General features: G+C 43.5%; 1 protein-coding gene across 1 annotated transcript in view; it reads right to left on the bottom strand.

The window, feature by feature from the left end:
- COLEC12 (collectin subfamily member 12) overlaps window positions 1-16,765 on the bottom strand; it is a 202,237-nt gene that overhangs the window by 74,464 nt on the left and 111,008 nt on the right. The window lies entirely within an intron of this gene.

Below are 16,765 nucleotides of genomic sequence, written 5' to 3'. Positions count from 1 at the left end.
CAACCTGCTTTCTAAAGGATGTATATAAGTCCTTTACTTGGTCATAATCTCTTTAAAAGAATTGTTTTTAGCATTTATCTTTGTGTTTCCACTGTCAAACCACAGTTCCAGATAGCCAACAAATGTCTGTAAAACTGCAAATAAATGAATGGAACTTGGCATTTTGTTATTCACTTTGGTAACAAGAATGCAATTTTAATTATCTTCATGGGTTTTGTGGTAATGATCTCTGGAGGCACAGGTACAGTGGACATTGTCATGCAGAGTCTGAGTCAGAATACTTGGTTCACTTCTTTCTCAGAGCAGATCCTAACCCTCAAACTTTTTCTAGAGACAGGAAACTAACTGGGTGCTTTTCCTCTTACAACATGTGCCTAAAGGGTCAAATTTGATACAGGGTCAAATTCCAGCTGTTCGCCATAGATTAGGCATATCCATAAACATGAATCAAATGAAATAGGAACATAAAAGATGCACTGACTCTGTCTGATCCCAGATTAGAATAGCCCAGAAAGAGCGTAGGGTGGGAAGCAACATGGATTATTCTGGGGGCATGAAGGAAATAAATGTGTATATGAGTACTGAAGTAAGTTAACACCAGTAACCAATGACTCCATCATTTTCCCACACAATGGAGAGAAAATGATGGTACTATATCATCTTTTGTTCTTTTAGCTTCAGAATTGTTTTTCATTGGTTCAAGAATCTAAAATATCCATTGGATAAAGGAAACAGAACATGAGACTAGCACCATAGTGTTTCTAGCAGAAAGGGGCAGCAAGCATGTTAACTAGGTACTGCTAACATCACTAAACATGCTAAACATTATGAAGTGAAATAATTTTATTTAAAAATTTTACTTAGAGAAATGGGGAAAGGGAGAGAGAGAGAGTGAGAGCGAGCGAGTGAGCGAGAGTGAGAGAGAGAGAGAGAGAGAGAGAGAGAGAGAGAGAGAGAGAGAGAGAACAATGAAATAATACAGGCTTCTCCAGAGTGGAAAAAGCAGAGAATAACTTTTGGAAGGTTATATACAATTTTGTCTTGACCTGAGGTTCTCTATACACATAAAAATTAATCTGGGTGTTGTCACAGGAAAAGCTTTTGATTCTGGCTTGTTTTTTCATATTCTGACTCTGACCTTTAGATTTTTTTTCAGAGGGGTTCCCCTCTCAGTTTAAGCATCTCCAAAGAGCCCAGAATTTGCATCTCAAAGGGATGTGTTGCTTAAGCCTTAGGGCTACTCAGAACTAGACATTTTCTTCTTTTATTATTTCTCAAAAGCTCATTACCAGCCCCCATCTATCTGTAACATTCCCTACATATTTACTCCCACTGAAATCCTTAAGGGGTACATTGTTGAGGGTCTGTTTTCTATAACTGCTTTTGGCTGGCAGAGGCAGGGACCTGTCTATGTAAGAGAGTGAAATCTCATGCTAACAGTATTAATGGGGCCCAGGCAATGGTTTATTAGGTTTTAGAGTTGTCAGTCTAGAAAAAAAATCAGATAGATGATACACACACATTTATATAATATACACATATATATACACATATATATACATATATGTATACATACACACACATACACACATATCTATCTATCTATCTATCTATCTATCTAGAGAGAGAGAGCGCCCTGGAGGACCAGGGGGCTTCTCTGGTTCAGAGTGGGCAGAATGTTCAGTTTTTCTTAAAATCTTACAGTAACTCTAATAGGATTACTGTTTCAATCCAGCAATTACATTTTACAATAGGAAAAGCTGAGGCCTGTCAGACATACTGACTTGCCCAAGGCTCTGCAATGAGTCAGCAGAAGAACAAATACCTGAGTGTCAGTCCACTCTTCTTTCCAGGATATCTTTGATGCTAGCTGCCCTTAAGAGTGAAACAAAAAAAAACTAAGTACAAATAATCAGAAACTCCTGAATAAGTCAGTCCACAAGTTCCCATGTTAAAAAAAAAAGTCCTTGTATTGAAGAAATTTGTATTCAAACCTTCAATTCAATTTGTATTGAACAAATTACCTTGAGGGCTTGAGGAAGTGATCAATGAGGACAGGGAAGGGGATTGAGGTTGAAAGGAGATGCTATATCTCAGGCCTGGCATCCTTGACTGCTTCTGCCAAACACTCGGGGTGGGGGTGGGGGAACCTAAGAGTTTTGAAGCCTAGAGCTGGAAGATGAGGTGAAAATGAAAGACAAGTATGGAAGAATGCAGCAGAAATCTAGGACCAGACCTCATGCTTCGCGGACAATGGAGACAACCTCTGTGAGTGTGGTTTACAGGTGTCATCTGGCGACTAGGAAGTGTCATCTATCAGCATAAAGACACTTACCGGTTCTCTAGTGGGTTGGAGGGCCCAGGGCCATATAAACGGTGACAACTGGGTTCTGAAACAAGTCAGCACCTTCTTTAAACCTTGCCCCAACATGTGTACAATCCCTGAGCACACACGACACAAAGGAAAGCTCACGAGAAGGTAAGTGTTTCAACTCACCCACAAAAAGTGCACTGTATATTTTTGAGTTTCTGATTGCTTTTTCTTTTTAAACAATAAAAACATGGATTATAATCCTTTCCAGAAAAAATGTGAGGTTAAAAGTTTAATCGAGTTCACAGCACATGCATTCCAAGGGGGCACTGTTCCTGGGGAAATTACTCACCTAGAGTTTATATAAGTTCCGAGGCGATTAGAGGCAGCCGGCAAATTGGAGCCAGAACACGTTTACATTTCAAGACTTAAAATGTAGATTCCTCTTAAGGCAAGAAGGAAGAGGCAGGTTGGGAATGAGGGGTGTGTGGGGAGGTGGGGGGCTGAGGTGGAGAGTCACGCATCACCTGGTGTTTTGTTGGTTTTTTAAAAAATGGAACCAGGCCCCCTCTTGTCAGGCCATCATCTCAAAGGACTTGAGATGCCAATTCATCGCCCTCCCTGTCCCTCTTGAAAAAGCACACGTCACATCTGCTTGCTATCAGCATTTATCTCGCAGCGTGTGTCTGACTCATTTGGAAAACTCAAAGCACATGTTTATTTCTGCTGAGGAACCAGCCATTACTGTGCAATTTAGGGGCCCTCTGCAACCCAGCACACACAAGGACCGAGGCACTGCCAAGAAACTTGCTGGGCTCTTGGGCTGCTTAGTTGACTATCAGCTCTGTGGACAGAGACGACATTCTTTCATTCTTTCCTCCAGATCAATCCTGTCTCCTCACAGGAATAATCACAGCTAATCCTTTTCCTTCTTAGCCAGTTCTGTGGATGATGACTCCAAAGTCTACATGTTTCACAGAGTCGGCAATTAATGAGAATCACACAGTTCATCAAGTCCAGGAAGCAAATAGCTTTTCTGAGCAAAACTCAGAAATTCTTTTTTTTTGTTTTTCTTTTTGGGTCACATGCGGCGATGCACAGGAGTTACTCTTGGCTCTGCACTCAGGAATTACTCCTGGTGGTGCTCAGGGGACCATATGGGATGCTGGGAATTGAACCTGGGTCGGCTGTGTGCAAGGCAAATGCCCTACCTGCTGTGCTATTGCTCCAGCCCCGAAGTTCAGAAATTCTTGATCACAAAACAAAATTGAAGTGCTCTTTTTCTTAATTAAGCCCTGCAAAGTTTCACTGATGGATACTGATAACTGTAATACATTTTTTGAAGACTTTCTGATGTGAAATGACTTAATCCAATGTCAGATAGCTTTTCTAATAACTCTGAAGGCAAGTGAATTGGGAACCTGGACCTACTCAAGGTCACAATCTGGGCTGAATAAAGGAAGATTCATCATACATAACATTTTTGTTCCCTAGATTTTTTTTCCATTTTCTAAATTGACGCTATTCTGCCAAAATTTATGGCAAAGTTGTCACCATAGCAGTGACCAAGGTCATCAACATAGATGCTTTTGCATGTATTAGAAAAACGTGGACCAACCTTTTGGAGGGAGTTTCTGCAGAACAAACCATGCACAATTGTATGCAGCAGCCCTGGCAAAAGAGACCTTTCTTTCCAGAAACCTCAAAAAAGTAATGGAAACAAAGTTTGTTTGCCTTAACTGGAAAGAGCCACAGTAGGATGATTAAACACAAGAAGTCAAAGGTTCAAATCAAAAACCTACCATCCACCTGCTTGTGTTCTTTGACGCTGAGCCACCCAGAGGGAGAAGCTGGCATGAGTTATGGACACCAGATGGGCCTCCATGTGGCCGGTTGAGATTACTATACTATTTGCTCCAGAACCAGCTCCTTGTCTGATCTAGTTGGTGTTGGTGAATTTGTGTGACTTTCCCTGGGTCCTTCCTAATTTTGCATATTAAGACAGGGAGATTCCTGACCTCCTGGTTAGTAAGCCCTCCCAGGCCTGGACTTCTTATCAGTAGAATGGCTTTTATCATCCCTCGGACTTATTGGCCCATAGGTCTGTTGCCTGAGGCCATCAACCTTTGACCATTAACTTTATTTAATTGTTTTTAGGATAAAATCTTTGCAACATTTATTGTGGGGCAAAATTATTTTATTTTTTAAATGAAAAGAATAAGGTATTAGGAAACAATTCCCCCCATGTGGTTATGAATAATTAATCTCTCCAAGAGATGGGTATTTGATCATTTTGTGATTGTAACTCAAACATGAAAGCTTATAACTATATCTCATGGGTATTTGATCATTTTGTGATCGTAACTCAAACATGAAAGCTTATAACTATATCTCATGGTGATTCAAAAAAATAAAAATGAATAAATAAATAATCTCTCCAAGTCTGGGTTACTTGTTCAGGAGAATAAGGTTGACACCAAAGTAACAGTCACTTGCCTTGCAAGTTCCAGACCCAGGTTCAATCCCTGGCACCTCAGGAGTGAGTCCTGAGTGCAGAGACAGGAGTAACCTCTGAGTACCATGGGGTGTGGCCCCAAAAACCAACTAAACAAAGCAAAAAAAGAAGAAAACCCCAAAAAACCCAAAAGAGTAAGGCTAATCTTGGATTTCTCTACACATAGAAGGACTAAATATCCAATAAAATCTGCTGAGTATGTTACAATTTTTATTTATTAAAGGGAAGAAAGACACACTGGATCAAGCAGGGCTCTGGATAGTATCTAGGTTCAAATTCATGACTCTGTCAGTTGTTGCATGACAAAGGTAAAAAGTTTTTTCTCGATAAGAGAAGGAACACATGGAGGGTGCGGGATCCCGGAGGAAAAAAAAAAAAAGAAAAAACAGGTTCCAAAAAGAGCCGAGATCACCGGCAAGTTCCAGATGGAGTAGGCGCCGCATCCCGCCTCCCCCAGATGGAACCCCGGTGACCAGAAGCCTCTACAAGCACAGCTCGAGTATATACAAAGTGATCAATGAGAAGTAAACCACCCAATCTTTCTCCCTGAAAATCAGAGTTAAGTTTGGAGCACGGCCACAGCCCCAGAAACACAAGGACTTAATGCAGAACCCAGCAGCTTAGAGCAGAAAAGTGAACGGACGATGAGTTAACCCAGGCCATCATTTCTGCCCAGAGGGGAAAGGGTGTTGCCCCGTTCGCCCTCTCTTCTCTGGAAAGAAGGATGGCGGCCGCAAGGGAGCCTTGTGGACAGCAGGTATGAGCCGGGGGTGTGGGGGGCGACTAAAACCTCACGAGAAGGGGGGCGTTCCGGTCCGTCCTTCACGCCCTACCGAGGTCAACAGTTGCCCCCCACGAGCGGCTCCCCAGCACGGCCACAGTCCCAGAAGCACAAGGACTTAATGCAGAACCCGGCAGCTTGGAGCAGAAAAGTGAAAGGACTATGCGTTGATCCAGGCCATCAAGTCTGCCGGAGGGGAAAGGGTGTTGCCCCATTCGCCCTCTCCTCTCTGGATAGAAAGATGGCGGCCACATGGGAGCCTTGTGGACAACAGGTATGAGCCGGGAGTGTGGGGGCGACTAAAACCTCATGGGAAGGGGGGCGTTCCGGTCCGTCCTTCACGCCCTACCGAGGTCACCAGTTGCCCCTCACGAGCGGCTCTCCAGCACGGCCACAGCCCCAGAAGCACAAGGGCTTAATGCAGAACCCAGCAGCTTGGAGCAGAAAAGTGAACGGACTATGCGTTGATCCAGCCCATCAAGTCAGCCGGAGGGGAAAGGGTGTTGCTCCCTTCCGCCCTCCTCCCTCTGGAAAGAAAGATGGCGGCCACATGGGAGCCTTGTGGACAGCAGGTATGAGCCGGGGGTGTGGGGGCGACTAAAACCTCATGGGAAGGGGGGCATTCCGGTCCGTCCTTCACGCCCTACCGAGGTCACCAGTTGCCCCCCACGAGCGGCTCTCCAGCACAGCCACGGCCCCAGAAGCACAAGGACTTAATGCAGAACCCAGCAGCTTGGAGCAGAAAAGTGAACGGACTATGCATTGATCCAAGCCATCAAGTCTGCCGGAGGGGAAAGGGTGTTGCCCCATTCGCCCTCTCCTCTCTGGAAAGAAAGATGGCGGCCACATGGGAGCCTTGTGGACAGCAGGTATGAGCCGGGAGTGTGGGGGCGACTAAAACCTCATGGGAAGGGGGGCGTTTCGGTCCGCCCTTCACGCCCTACCGAGGCCACCAGTTGCCCCCACGAGCGGCTCTCCAGCACGGCCACAGCCCCAGAAGCACAATGACCTAATGCAGAACCCAGCAGCTTGGAGCAGAAAAGTGAAAGGACTATGCGTTAATCCAGGCAATCATTTCTGCCCAGAGGGGAAAGGGTGTTGCTCCCTTCCGCCCTCCTCCCTCTGGAAAGAAAGATGGCGGCCACATGGGAGCCTTATGGACAGCAGGTATAAGCCGGGGGTGTGGGGGCGACTAAAACCTCATGGGTCGGGGGGCGTTCCGGTCCGTCCTTCACGCCCTACCGAGGTCACCAGTCGCCCCCCGCGAGCGGCTCTCCAGCACGGCCATGGCCCCAGAAGCACAAGGACTTAATGCAGAACCCAGCAGCTTGGAGCAGAAAAGTGAACGGACTATGCGTTGATCCAGCCCATCAAGTCAGCCGGAGGGGAAAGGGTGTTGCCCCATTCGCCCTCTCCTCTCTGGATAGAAAGATGGCGGCCACATGGGAGCCTTGTGGACAGCAGGTATGATCCGGGAGTGTGGGGGCGACTAAAACCTCATGGGAAGGGGGGCGTTTCGCTCCGCCCTTCACGCCCTACCGAGGCCACCAGTTGCCCCCCGTGAGCGGCTCTCCAGCACGGCCACGACTCCAGAACACAGAAACCAATTTCTTAACTATCTGACTTTCAGTAGAAATACTTCCAGGGTCAATAGGTAAAATAGCAGAAATCCAAAACCAACATTTAATTCTTGAACCCAGCTCTAGAAAGCAAATCACTTCACAATGCTTTTCCAGCATGTCTGATTTGGGGGGGGGGTAAACTCTAAATAATAGTGGTGAATCTTATTGAAACAATGAATCTAATCAAAGCAGATAGAGTGTTAACTAGAATTCATCTGCCTCACAGGGACGGGGAGGGGTGGGGGGTGGGGTTTTATTGGGGTTCTTCAGGGTAAAAAATAAGTATTGGTAAAGGGAAATGTGTTTGATATTTGCATGACTGAGACATAAACCTGAAAGCTTTGTAACCTTTCCCACAGTGATTCAATAAATAAATAAAAAAAAAAAGTTTTTTCTCTAAGAATGAGTTATCTCATCTGTAAAATGGAAATAAAGTTGCATTTATCTGAAGGATATGAAAACAGTAATTCAAATGGATCATTTACAGCTCTATGCTCATGGCTATATTATTTGCAACAGTTAAAACCAAGTGGAAACAACCCAAATGCCCATCCTCAGATGATTGAGAAAAAAAGCTTTGGTATATATACCCATGTAGAATACCATTCTGCCATGAAAAACAATGACACTGTACCTTGTGGGACCAATGAAAGGATTTTAAAGTGGTCAGACTAAGTGAAATTAAAGAAGCAAAAGACAATTACTGAATGATTTCCCTAGTTTGTAGAATATGAATATCTATGTTTTCCATGTAGTTTAGCACATAGTAAGAGCTTTATAACTACCGTTTTAAAAAAATTACTGGCAGTATGGGGCTGGAGCGATAGCACAGCAGTAGGGTGTTTGCCTTGAGCACGGCTGGCCCGGCTGAGCCAGGTTCGATGCCACTGCCTTTCTCAGAGAGCCCGGCAAGCTACCGAGAGTATCTCGCTCACACGGCAGAGCCTGGCAAGACGTATTCAATATGCCAAACACAGTAACAACAAAGTCTCACAATGGAGACATTACTGGGCCCGCTTGAGCAAATCAATGAACAACGGGAGGCAGTGCTACAGTGCTATAGTGCTACTGGCAGTATGGCCCAAAAACAAGATGGAAAAAGACATTTGCACCCTTATGTTCCCTGTGGCATTATCCACAAAAGTCAGAAATCTGTAAACAACGCAAGTGTCCAGGAATAGATGACTGAATAAAAAAAATACGATACACATACACAGTAGAATATTACTTGACCATAAGAAAAGATAAATTCATGAAATCTGCTGCTACATGGAGGGAGCTGATAAAATTATTTTTCGTTAATGTTTTGGGCTGGAAACAAATAATGAAAAATTATTTTTCATTAATTGTTTTGGGCTGGAGCGACAGCACAGCTGTAGGGCATTTGCCTTACGTGCAGCCAGCCTGGCCAAGCCGGGTTCAATTCCTCCACCCCTCTCAGAGAGCCTGGCAAGCTACCAAGAGTACTCAATATGCCAAACACAGTAACAAAAAGTCTCACAATGGAGACATTACTGGGCCCTCTCGAGCAAATCAATGAACAACGGGAGGACAGTGTGTGTGTTATTTTATTGGACATAGTACTATTGCATGCTTAATAGATTACAGTGTGGTGTAGATATATTTTATATGGACTAAGAAACCAGGAAATTCATATGCCTCACTTTGTGGTGGTAGTCTGGATCTGAACCTGCAATACCTCTGACGTGTGCTTGTATAAAGATTGGGAGCTCATGTATGGAGGGACGTGGAGAATGTGATGCTGAGTTAAGTTAGAGTGGGAAAGAGCAACACAGAATGATCTCTCTCATATGAGGAATGTAAAGACACATAATGGTGGAATAATGAATACTCCAAGACAATGAAAACAAAGAACATGAAAATCAAAATTCAGTAAGAAACATGCCACCTGAGGGGGCTGGAAAACAGGCAGGGGTGGGGGGCAAGGTCTATGATGGAGTTCAACAAGGAGGAGGAAGTGATGCTGAAAGGTGGAAAAGTGTTCTGTGTGCAGTCCTATTGGCAACAGTACTATAAACCACAATGCAAAATCTTATTTAAAAGAAAAAGCATCTCTCACAGAAGCAGACTGGTGGGAGGCAAGTGGGGGTTGGTGGGGGCATTTATGCAGGGAAGTGGATACTGGTGAACGGACTGGGTGTTGAAACACTGTATGCCTGAAACCCAATCAAGAATAACTTTGTGACTTCTTGGTTAAAAAAAACCAAAACCCTAAATAAATAAATTATTGGCACTACAGGTGAATGAACATCAGTTTATTTTTTATTACAGAATTTGTTTTCTTACTATTAAAGTTTAGGTAACAGGGTTGTAATTTTAAAAATATTTATGATTTTGATGTACACATTTACTCTACCTCAAAGTACCCAAGATCCTTCACTCTACTGTCTTATGTTGCCTTAGTGCAACCCTTCATTTCCCACACTCTCTCCCTCCATTGCTTGAAAATCTGAGTTTTGTAATCCCAGGTCAAGGGTTTGTCATCATTTAATATTGTGTGTCCCATGTTTTGTTTCTTTATATATCACAGATGAGTGAGATCATCTAATATGAACAACAACTTTAATATAGACCATTTGCTAGAACAATGGAGTTCCAAGGTTTTTGAATACCTATCCACCAATTTTCTTATTTATTCTTTGTTATAACAGAAATTATCTGTTATTATTAATAATAATTCAATATACAAAATAAACAGACCTGTAAAACTTTTACACATGTATCTTCTTTTTAATAATATGAGTGATATTTTAATAATTTTGTTTATTTTAACATTTGTGGTTCTCTGGTATTGAACCCAGGGCTTCACATGTGTAAAGAATGTACACTCTCACTGAGTTGCGAGGGATAATATTTTATTTTATTTTATTTTTTTGCTTTTGGGATCACATCCAGCGATGCTCAGGGGTTACTCCTGGCTATGCACTCAGGAATTACTCCTGGTGGTACTCAGGGGACCATATGGGATGCTGGGAATTGGACCCGGTAGGCTGTACTATCGCTCCAGCCCCAAGGGATAATATTTTAATAATTCTAATAATTCTGATGGGAATTCTTTTGCCACTTGTTTGGCAAATCAAATTAGATTAGTGCTGATTACCACTCTTTCTATCTTGTAGCACTATAGCATTAAAGTGTTGCTGACAGTTTATTGTAGGCACAATAAAAGTATAACCTCTGCAGTTTCTGTTTGGTTTTCTTGGAGCCTGTATAGTTAAGAGTGCTCTCTCCTATCCTTGACTTCTTTCAAAGTCTCTGATCCATTCTGTGAAGGTTAAAACTAGATAATCCAACTGGTAAATCCATTTCATCAGGTACAAGTAACCAGGCAGGGAATACGCTCTGCTTTTAAATTTAAGAAACTGGAGACAAGGGACAAAAGACTGGTCCATTCATCAGATCCAAGTTACTCAGACAGGAAAAATGATGGTTTGGGGGCTTCTAGAAAAATGATAGCTTCACAGCTGATTCATATCAATATTATCTGTAGTTTGTAGTCTAGCTTCTTAAAATGTGGGTCACTACTCCATATTTGGGGGGGTCACAAAAATATTTTTGACAGAATTAGGTGCAATGATCAAAAATTAATTTGAAATCAAGCATGTACTAAGTCCGAGGGATTTCTGGCAGTGCTCATCATGTTGCATTTCTTGGGGAAAAAAAGGTTGTGTGTGGCAAAGGGTTAAGCCCTGACTTGCAGCACCTTTTAGTAAGGAAAGAAGAGTAGGAAATTTACAGGTGGTAAATCTGTCCGGATGCCTTATATACCTATAAAAGGAAGCATTTAATCGTTTTGTTTAAGGTTAACCTTCAACCATTTTGTATCTTCGGGCTTGAATACCAGTCTACAGACCAGCCGTTGTGTCTGAGGGGGCAGACCAGTGGTTTCAACATGTCTATCCCTGTGGACAGACCAGCACCAGTCTGTGGACCAGTGGAGAGCACTGAATAAGGCCTATCTTTCTAGGTTAACAGAGAGGGGTGGTGGGAACAAAGGATTGTGGCTTCCCAAGCATAGCCAGATGCAGCCCTGGAGGCCCTTGAGCACCACTGGCATCCTGGGGGACCCCTGCATCACAGGGCCCGAGCAACACTGCATCCTCCAGCCCTAGCACTGAAGAGTTGGTCTGGAATCACAAGGGGTGGTCTCTGGGCCCCCAGAACACTGCTTCAGTACACACCAAAACAAACCGAAAAAGGGACTATCTTCACACATCTTTCTCTCATGTGCCTCCTCCATGTGCGAAAACTATAAGCCTTTGGGAGGAGTCTGTTGTTCGCCCTCCATTGGTCCACCCTGCTGCTCCTTCACCATGAAAACCATCTCTGTCAGTAAAATGATTTTGTCAGCCAATTGGAGGTTTGAAAAAAATTATCCTCCTCATGTGTATTTTCAATTTCAGGGCCACAATTTCTCTTTCTAGAGGAATGCTGTTACTTATTCCAAGAAAAGCAACCACCGTCAAGATGAAAGGAACTAGCAGCAAATTCCCCTTTCCACCTACGGCATGGAAAAAACACAAGATCAGCAAAATTCACTAATTTTGCCAGTGAAGACTTTTCTCCAAGGTCCATCTGACCCAGGTCTTCTCTCATGAGCTTCTTGTGAAAATTTCTCTCCAAGCTTCTATCTGAGATCAGAGACCACTGTTGACATCCCCCAAGTTCCACCAGAGGGATAGGGATCTAGGGAAGACATGGCTCACTGACAGCAGTTAAACAATTCTCTCAGATAAGAAAAGAACCACACTAGAAAAGTTAAAGCCATTAGAGCATAAATTAACTGTAAGTTAGTGGCTATACTGAACTCTCTGAGTCAGTGGGTCCATCATGATGCTCAGAGAAATCACTAATTATATTTTTAAAAAATGAGAAGGAGGGACTGGAGCGATAGCACAGCAGGTAGGGTGTTTGCCTTGCATGAGACTGACCCGGGTTTGATTCCCAACATCCCATATGGTACCCCGGGCACCGCCAAGAGTAATTCCTGAGTGCAGAGCTGGGAGTAACCCCTGAGCATCACTGGGTATGACCCAAAATGAAAAAAAAAGAGAAGGAAACTGACATTGAGGTCAAGTGATGATGTGGGCTGAAACATCTGAAATCTCTAGGCTTTAGCAGAGGGGTGTGCTGGGGGCAGGAGAAATGAGATTAAGCAACAGCCCTGACCTCACATTCCATGTTCTGCCTCTTTTCATTCTACTTGGGGATGTTTATATACTGATTATAAGTACTTGTGAACTTAAGAAGAAAAAAGAAATTAAAAGCCATTCTAGTCCAAAGGAATAAGAGGTACAATATTTGCCCTGTATGTGGTTAACCTGGGTTAATCCTCGGTACCTCATATGATATCCAGAGCCCTGCCAAGAGTGATCCCTGAACAGAGAACCAGGAGTAAGCTTTGAGCACAGCCAGGTGTGGCAAAAGGAAGAAAGGAAGGAAGGGAGGGAGGGAGGGAGGGAGGGAGGGAGGGAGGGAGGGAGGGAGGGAGGGAGGGAGGGAAAGAAGGAAGGAAGGAAGGAAGGAAGGAAGGAAGGAAGGAAGGAAGGAAGGTAGCCAGTCTCTGTATGTAGTATCCAGTCCTAAATCCTAATCTAAACATATCCAAACTCCTTTGATCTTGTTACGAATTTAAGACAGAAGAGCAGAGCCAAATAATTCCAAACACTTCAAGCCACCCATGTACAGCAGCCTGCTTCTCAGTAGCTCAAGCACAGTTGTTTCTTTCTTTTAAATGAACCAAAAAGACCAAGGAAACATCAAAAGGCCAAACCTGAAATGCCCTCCCAGAAAATGCACACTATTGGGGTCTGAGGTTGAGAGGTTCTCCCTCTTGCTGAGTTCACCCCAAGTGAAAAATGCTACTAATAGAGTGAATTTCAGCCCCCTGCAGGGACCACCAGTGTGACAGGCCTGGTGTGTGCGACAGGGATGTGGACCAGGAGAGTGATTCACTCTAAAGGGTGCTCAGTCTCTCTGTCCGGCCTAACCCCCTTTTCCACCAGCTCTACTAGCTGGAGACCTTTCTTGTTTAGTCAGCTCAAAGCATGAGCTCTGCGCTGACATTCCATGTCCCGTGATTCACTAATTTATTCATCCACATAAAAAGCATTTCTTGAACTCTTCCCAAGGGTCAGGTCCTGGGGCTGCACACCTGATGGAACACACAGACATCCCCTTTCTCTATCTCTGGCAGGTGGCTTATTCTAGTTCTCATCTTTGTTAAAATGTAGGTACTAGCAGGTAGAATCATACTTGGGGTCACTATGTGCTATTAGTTAAGAGAATATTAAAATTTGGGCTGATGCTGCAGACTTGGAAGGACTAGGCCCCTTCTGCAGATGGGGGCAGATATATTGGGAGGGTTGTGGTGAAACACTCGGGAAATTAATTTTTCATCTGTTTCACAGTTTGCTTGGAACTAGACCAACCCAACAGACCCCTGATCCTGGCTCAGTCATCAAGGAATGCTTGTTCACCAGTGCAGGATAATGAGAGAGGTGCTATTCCTTCCTTCTGTAGGAAATCCTATTTCAGGTTTTGCAAGGACTTTCATTTTTCTCTTAATATATATATATATATATATATATATATATATGTTGTTAACCCCTTTCATCTCAGATTCTGGTGGCTTTGCTTGGGAGGAGTGAAACTGGAAAATGACAGAGGCAAGTGAGTGTCTGGAAGATGGAAAGGACACAGACAAATTTGATTAGGAAGATCTCTGGCTCCTGAGTGATGTAGAACAAACACTGAAACAACTTTGTGTCCAACCTATGCCAACTGCATGTTCAATAGTCCTAGGATAAATGATCCTTTCAGTTTCTCAGAAGTTTACACACTTGTAATGACCAATAATGTATACTTAATCATGTAATAAAACTTAAGGGAAAAAGAGGGTGCCGTGGGCATGCAGGGGAAATGAACTATTATTCTTCTGGCATGGAAAGGCCATTGTATTTCATGTATGATTTGACCATGCTTCAGGAAAGCAATTTTGGCTTTAAATGGAACATTTCCTTTCTTCTTTATTAGGTTTCCTGAAGGGCTATTTCACCCCAGGTACTTTCTTTCACTGAGTAGTATTTCAGCTGTCTGGTGCTAACCCAGAGACCTTGCAGTGATCTCAACCATTGGCTGACCGTGGTGGTGGAATCCTGAGGCACACACTGGAATCTGATGGATGTTTATAACTCTCAGAATGTGTCTTCAATCATCTAAAAGATGCCTGTCTATTGTGCAATGGGAGACGTGACTGGCTGTGATTCTGAAGATGGGCATTTGTACCATTATTTATTATTGTTCTGGTAACATTTACTATTTTGGAGGGCTCATTGTTCTGTTTTAAGAAATAACAATTTGAGATTTTTTCCCCCAAAGAAGTGGCTTAACCCATCTTCCCCTAAGTTTTGAAGCAAGCAGCATCTGGAAACATATGGTTCCAGCTTCCTGAAAAATAAACTTTCCTTTTTTATTTTGTTAAAGATGCATTCTTTATCCCTAGTGAAAACAGGCTAGATTAGTTAATGGAGTTAGGGGGGTTGCTATTTTTCACATTTTTATTGATGTAAGGGGCTGGAGCAATAGCACAGCGGGTAGGGCGTTCGCCTTACAAGCAGCCAACATGGCCGACCCGAGTTCGATTCCTCCGCCCCTCTCGGAGAGCCCGGCAAGCTACCGAGAGTATTCGATATGCCAGACACAGTAACAGCAAAGTCTCCAATGGATACGTTACTGGGCCCGCTCAAGCAAATCGACGATCAACGGGAGGGCCTTTACCTTTTTACCTTTATTGATGTAAGGATGGACCACAAGCTTGTCTATGTTTAAGGGAGTCAATGTTGCCACACAATACCCACTGCCAAAATGTCATTATCCTTCTACCAGTCTGCTGTTGGACACCTCCAACCTTACAAATTCTTTTACTTTTTGGAAAACTCAGTTCTGTGGTTGAGTCTGAGGGTTTGTTTTCTTTTGACTTTGTTCCCCTACTTTGTTTCTTTTTCATTGGGGGTGGGGTCACACCTGGTGGTGCTCAGGGGCAACTCCTAGCTCAGTGCTTTGTTTGGGTCATTCCCAGCAGTACTCAGGAGATCCTGTGGTGCTGGGGATCAAACTGGGGTGATTGTGTGCAAGAAATGATGAACTTTAACCCCCTGTACTACCTCCAGCTTCCAATTTCATTCTTTTGCAAGTGGCTAGTTTTCTCAACACCATTTAAGATTTTCCTTTTTCCATTTTATGATCTGAATCCTTTGTGCTAAGTTAACTTTCCATGCATGTATCTGAAATACATGCATGTATTTCATGGGTCCTCAATATGATTCACTGATTTCTACGACTACTATTATTACAATACCACACTGTTTTGATGATTATAGCTTACAGAGATACAGAATTGTGAAGTACGCTATCATCATTCTTGCTCTCCTTCCTCAGGATTGCTTTTGCTCTTTTGTGCCTCTTATGGTTCCATATGAAGGAGTAATGTTTGTTCTCTTTCTTGAAGAATGCTGTAAGAATTTTCATAGGGACTGAATTTTCTCTGTGCAATGCTCTGAGTAAGATATGACTTTTTTTGGAGTTAAACCTGGTGGTACTCAGGCCTTATTCCTGGCTCTGTGCTCAGGGATCACTCCTAGTGGGGCTCTGGGAGCCATATGTGGTGTCAGGGACTGAACCTGGGTCAGCAGTGTGCAAGTTTATTCACTGTACTATCTTCCTGACTCCTCTTCTTCTATTTAACAGTGGCATAGTTTTTGGTACAAGCTCTATTAAGCTTTTCCTGAGGTACTTAATTCTATTTTTAGTTTACTGTTTGCATACATAAATGCAACCACAGATTTAAGGTTGCTAGTGTCTGGCACCCTTGCATTGCATTGCCACAGACATAGAGACCTGGGCAGGGGGTTGGGGAACCCATGTGTGGGCAGTTCTGAATGGAAGCTGGAGCATTAGTACCAGTGGATGAAAGAGAGCATGTTCCAATGCTGACAGGAAGTAGAGTGTCTGGCCATGGGCCTGGAAGGCAGCACAGCTGGTAATGGGTGTCCTTGCTAGCTGACCATGCTTTAGAAGATCTGCAGGATGCTTTCTGGCTGTCAGGTTACATTTTGCTGCTAGCAGCCAAGTACGGGCTGGCAGAGGTTGGGTCTCTTTTCTGCCAGGAGAAAATACTCTTGATAATTGTCTCTCAGATCCAGTTAGCTCAGATATTTGCTAGGGGTAGGTGGAGGAGCTCTCCTCGGGATCTACCCTCAGTGTCTGTTACTGTGGAGAATGAGATTCTGCTTGTAGCAGCATTGCTATAAGAAGGCTGCAAGAGGCTACCAAGATGGTACTGCCAGTATGTTTGACTCTGTTTATACCCTATAGCTTCTGGCCTCCTACTATAGTGTTGTAAGTATATGATTGTAGATTGGACTACCTGGTGTTCAGTGCAATGTCACATCCTGCTGCTTCCCAGGATAAAGTTCTGCACCTCAAAAATTTCTTCTCAGTTGCAGCTGTTGCTA

Source organism: Sorex fumeus, unplaced genomic scaffold, assembly GCF_029834395.1.
Source record: "Sorex fumeus unplaced genomic scaffold, SorFum_2.1 ptg000128l, whole genome shotgun sequence".
Taxonomy (NCBI): Eukaryota; Metazoa; Chordata; class Mammalia; order Eulipotyphla; family Soricidae; genus Sorex; species Sorex fumeus.
This window is presented reverse-complemented; position numbering and strand designations above follow the sequence as displayed.